General features: G+C 41.1%; 1 protein-coding gene across 3 annotated transcripts in view; it reads right to left on the bottom strand.

Annotated features, from left to right (window-relative positions):
* FAM19A1 (family with sequence similarity 19 member A1, C-C motif chemokine like) overlaps positions 1-5904 on the bottom strand; it is a 299315-nt gene that overhangs the window by 77587 nt on the left and 215824 nt on the right. The window lies entirely within an intron of this gene.

The following is a 5904-nucleotide window of genomic DNA, read 5'->3' as shown; positions in this document are numbered from 1 at the left end:
TTTAAAAGTTTTATTCCCGGAAAGTTTTATTCTGCTTTAATATTATCAGATAAGACAAAATACAAAAAAATTGCAGATAATGTAAAATCCCATAAAGATCAAATAACCTCTGATGCTGATGGTGTTAAGCACTGCAAAAAAAAAAAAATCAAATTGTGTTGCTTACAGTAACCACTTCAGATCCTTTCCCTGATTTATAGCCCCAGCACTGGATGAATGACAGCTACAATCTGATTGGATGCTTGAGACAACAGAAACACTTTCCTGTCCTCCGTTTTGTATAGAACATCCCCATGCGTTACGTAGGCTATGGGATGAAAGCACATTGTCGCAGAAGAGATATTGAAAGTATTTTACAGCAGAATGGGCAGCTTAATCAGCTGTGTTTTTTTCTCTCGCTAAAGGGGAAACAGATGACAAAAGAAATGGGCCATCGATAAATGGACCCTGGAGACACTCTGTACACAATAATATAATCTATCAACATCTGTTGAGAGGAGAAAGGATTAAGGAGATCGACATGAAAGGTTCAGGGAGTCTTGGCGGATGTATTCCCAGAGTTTACACAGGAGCGTGTGTCTTAACCCATTTTGTGAAGGAAGATATTTAAGGTGTATTTCCACTTTGGCAGCCAAACTGGGATAACATCTACTTTATATTTGTTACATCTTCCCATTCACATCTCATAACTAAAAAAAAAAAATGGAAAAATTGCTGCTTACCTTTTTTTGCTGGACAAAAAAAATATATTTAGCTTCTAAATAATGTTAAAGGGGAGTTCCACTTTCCCAGAATTTGGAAAAATCGAATTACCCCCATCACTCTGCCCCCTCTCCCTCCTTCCATTGCTCTTACCTTCGAATGAAAGCTGATTCTCCTCTGTGGCTGCCAGTGTACAATCTGTTCCCTGTACACAACATCGCATCCCCCGCAATTTGGATTTCAAATTGGTCACCTGACCAATTCCCCACACTTTGTCTGCTCCAGTTTTCACAAATTTCCCCCACTGTACATAGCTGTTGATCCTGCCAGTAAAATGGCTGGATATGCTCTTCTTTTGATAAGATGACAATGTTTTTTTTTCTGCAATGAAATCATTGCATCATCGTCATCCTTTGCTGTTGCTTTATAGCTGCTGCAGCTACTGCAGCTGCTGTAGGTGTTGGTACCATTGGCAGCCCTCTCAGTTAACAACCATGCCTAGCTTGGCCCACAACCCTTTAGATTGTTAGCATATTGCTTTATCTGCAAGAGCATTGGAAAATAATGTAAAAGTCCTGCTCAGTCCCTCCCACGCCCTCCATTACTGTTTAGCAGGGAGCATGAAAAATTCAGCTTCCTAGCTGTATTTACAATTAAAACAAAATATAAACATTTCTTTTTGGTTATTTAACATGCCAACTTGCATTAAACATGCCTGTTTATTACCCCGAGAGGGCAAAACTAGAGACTTCAGGTAAACTTTAAGCTTTTGTAGCAACCTCTATTCATTTAAAGAAGAACTCCAAGTATTTTTCAAATTAACACTTGCAGTGGGGCTCTCCCTGGCACTGCAGGGGTTAAGTACTGATTTTGTTCTGGAGCAAAAATAAAGAAGATATGCTTACCTGATCCTCAGTCCTGCGGCAGTGCCTATTCACCTGCGTCCCCCTCCACTGTGGTAAGTACCTCAGTGTTCTGATGTCTAATGGACCTGCATTAGACATGATGACGTCAGGGGTCCTTAGAACCAACAGAGCCCAGGGGAGAAGAGACTGCAACCAGGCAGGACCGAGAATCATATGAGTATATCTTCTTTGTTTTTGTCCCTAGACCAAAATGGGCACTTTACCCCCTTCAGCGTGGCAGTAGCCCCACTGCAAGGGTTAATTTGGAAAAATCCTGGAGTTTCACTTTAAGTAACTTCATTCAAAAAGTTGAACCGAAGGGCCCCATTAAAATGTTCAGGAAATATATAGTGTACATGGAAGTGCAGATCAGGCTCTGGATCATGAAATGATCGGCGCAGATGTTGTTCAGGTTCAGCTTGCTCTGTGATGTGAGATGTAATAAGAGACACACTATTACCGGCAGGAGACACGAGAAGGCAATGTGCTGTGCAAAAGACAGAGCAATTCTTTTCTTTCATTCAAACTCTGTGCGGCTGAGGCAGTAAACCATTATTTTGCTGACTGAACAATATAAGCATAATATCCGAGTATGAAAAATGAGGAGCACCAATAAGTACAACAGAAGTAACATTGCTGCAGGTATCCAAATAACTGTAAAATTACACCATTCATAGAGAGGGGAAACCTGCCATTGTGATAGGATTGTCCAATTGTCTAGGAAAAATTGGGGAAACTTTTAGCAACATGGTTAACATAGCAGACCAATGTCAGAACATACAGATCTGCTTATGTAGAATGTAAAGATAAGAGAGCTATGCCATAGGGATAGGTCCATATAAAAGCTTTATGACGAATCAAGAATTGGAATCCAACACATTTTGGGGTTATACACCAATCCTCCTTTGTCTGGGCTCATTGTGTAGGAACAATCTGGATGGTTAATCCTAGACTTTATTTTTAATATGTTTTAGTTTTGTTGCCTGGCAGCCAGATAACTTACTTAAATGATGCTCCAACAGTTTGGCGCTCTCATCCTTTCACTTCACATGAGCAGTTTCCTTCTAGGGGTCGTGTTGAGGTTCCACCCAGCATTACAAAGCTGCCACACATTAGCAATGGTCTTGATCTATTAAGCAACCTCCACCAAGTTTGGAGTCCAGTGCTCCACCTCCCTAACTCAAAACATAAAAAATAGTATGCGAAAACAGAATTTTTTGGAGGTTCAATCTTATCGCATGTCTAATTTTCTTTCTTATACTGTAAGGTAACCCGGTGTACTGTGCATGTGCGTGGTCCGATTTTCTTACAATAGGAAAACGGGCACTTGCGTGCATGCGCGCACATCGGGACGTACACGAACAGACCCTCTAATCTGGCGCAGAGGAAGTGATGCAGTACCTCTGAATTGAGAACCTTATTTAAAGAAAGCACAGCCTGGGCTTAGTTGCTGGATGGTCTTTCAGCTTGTCCCTGTAATCCTGTTTGTTCTGCCTGATTTCTGCTCCTGTATCTTGACCCGGATTGTATCTGACTGCTGCCTGCCTTCTGACCTTGGAATTGTTACTGGGCTTTGCCTATGCCTCATCCCTTGTACTTGGCTGCCCGACTGGTGTAACCCCTGGCCTGTTTGACCTCGATTCTGCCTACTGCTCTGGTACCCTGCTGTCCGCCCGGTGTGACCTCGGCTCTGCTATATCCGATCCTGATTCTGTACTTTGGCCTGGCACAGAGTTGCCCCATCCACTGGCACTCGTGCTAATTGCTATTTCCCAGGCTCTGTTCCCATCCTCAGAGTTTGGGGGACACAATGTGCAAGGAGAGACTCCTCATCCAACCAGTCTCCAGCAAGGTACGTGATATAAACTAAAAATTAAGCAAATGTAAAATCCCTTCTTCCAAAGCCAAATGTAAGCTTCTTAAAAATGAAATAATATATTTCCCAACCTTTGCTAAAATTAAAAAGAAAAAAGAACCTCTGGTGCAGTCCCCCCCACTGACTCAGCTCTCTGAGATCCAGCACTGGTCCTTTTCAAATGGAATTTCATTCAAGAAAGGAGTGCAGTGAAATAAGGTTTTGGATATACTGCCTTTATTGAATTCTAGAATTTGTATTATATTGCCCCAGAGTATTTTATATGTATGTTATTGGCCTTTTGTCCATATTTAACATATACAGTATTATTAAAAACTATATTTTATGATATTTGTGACTGTGTTCCCAGATTTCATGTTTATAGTACCTGAATAATTAGTTTCCAGTGAGTACACAGTTATTTATAATAACTTTTGGACAGATGGCACCAAAAGAGGCTCTTTTAATAATTTAGTGGATAGGGTTACTACTTCCCAAGAGATCTGTGAATAGGCAGATAAGCTCGGAAAGAAAGGAAAATCGGGCAGATGTAACTGCCTACATTTCACTTGAAGTGGAAGCAGCTGAGTGGAAGGTGTAGGACATGACCACCAACTGGCAGTTCCCCAGAAACAGCTGAGATCAGTGCTTTTCATCTCACAAACTAGTCCCCCTGTACGTACACACAAATACAAATCAGGGGGCTAGGATGCAACCTCCACAACTCAATTACAGAAAACAGAACATAAAAGGTTCTAACTATCAGCACCTGAGAGGAGGGTTGGGATGTGACTGTCTGATGAACCCTTTCCACGACAAGTTAAGGCAAGACACACCCACACTAAAGTTTGAGCTATCCATTAGTGTGCAAAACAGTATGGTTTAATATTATTTTATATATTATTGTGTTGTTTAATAATTTGCTGTATGTATTATTTGTATATACAGGTGAAACTCGAATAATTAGAATATCGGGCAAAAGTAATTGCAGTAAGTGCTGCAAAAGGGGGCCAAACCAAGTACTGAGTACATATGCATGCTTGTACTTTTCAGAGGTCCGATATTGTTCTATGTACAATCCTTGTTTTATTTATTGCATGTAATAATCTACTTTTTTGAGGTTGTGGATTTGGGGTTCTTGGGGTTTTCATGAGCTGTAAGCCATAACCATCACAATTATGACAAATCCCGGCTTGAATTATCTTGCTTTGCATGTAATGAGTCTATCTCATATATTAGTTTCACCTTTTAAGTTGCATTAGTGAAATAAATGAACTTTGCATGATATTCTAATTATTGGAGTTTCACCTGTATGCCTGCCGGCTTTAGAACACTGAAAATCAGAGAGCTAATTCATGCCTTTCATAGCCCTGTCCTCATTTAGCATTTGTACCTTCAAAATGCTGTCCACCCTAATTACATTACAGAGGTTGAAGTGGAACTGCAGTCAAAACTTTTCAATGTACAGTAGGTCCACGCGAGCAGGCTACCCGCCCTCCCCACTTTGCCCCTTGGAGCACCCTGCATCAGTCTGGCCATGTGATTCTCTGGGTATCTTCCTGTTCATTAATAATGATGCAGGGGCTGTTCTCTACATTATTTTCCTGTGAGTTCAGGAAGGCTTGATGATGCGCCCCCAGGTAATGTATATTTGATGCCCTTGGCTCACAGAAAGTGGATTGAATAATACCCAACATCATTCAATCAAGAAGGGGACTGGCAGTGGGGGCCTGAGGAGAAGGAGGAGTTCATGGTGCATTGAAAGGGTGAGTGCTAGTTTGGAAATAAAAAAAAAAAAAGAGTTTTTACAATTTCCTACTCTATGTAAGAAATAGAAAACAAAGTTTTTGGTTAGGGTTATACATTAGGATGTTTTGAAGATAGATGGACAAGAAAAAAAGAACTCAGTTTATCATGTAGGTAAATGATCAGTGTCTCCTTGTCATTGTAAAGCAAATGGATCACACCATCATTTTGATGATAAGGGCCTGTGTCAACAGGTGTTTGTTCATGTCAGAACTGCTTCTCTTCCAAATCAATGAGAATACAAAAGCAGTTTGAAGAAGGTTGATGCAGCTTACAAGGAAGTCAACTGCAAGTCAATGAACTCTAAATGATCTCAGATGCATCTCAAAAGCCAGTGGAATGTATATTTAATAAGACACACCCAGAGAAAATAAAAGGGGGGCATACATGTCCGGCGGGGGGATAGTCACCAAGGAAAGGGTTAAAGATTGGCACTGAAAAATGGCAGGCCTTACCTGACTTGAGCTTGAGCCATAGGGGTAGGATCTGCAGGGGCTGCTGGGAGTTCTTTCTGGAAGGTTGACTAGGGAAAAAAACAGTCCCAGCTGCCTTCCCTTGTTCACTGTTGCTAACAGATTGGGATCTATATGTGCTTGTGACAGCAGCTTGGTGGGTTGGGGGTCTGTGAGAAGATCA

Source organism: Nanorana parkeri, unplaced genomic scaffold, assembly GCF_000935625.1.
Source record: "Nanorana parkeri isolate BGI_ZX_2015 unplaced genomic scaffold, ASM93562v1 scaffold196, whole genome shotgun sequence".
Lineage (NCBI taxonomy): Eukaryota > Metazoa > Chordata > Amphibia > Anura > Dicroglossidae > Nanorana > Nanorana parkeri.
The sequence above is the reverse complement of the archived record's forward strand: the minus strand, read 5'-3'. Positions and strand labels throughout refer to the sequence as shown.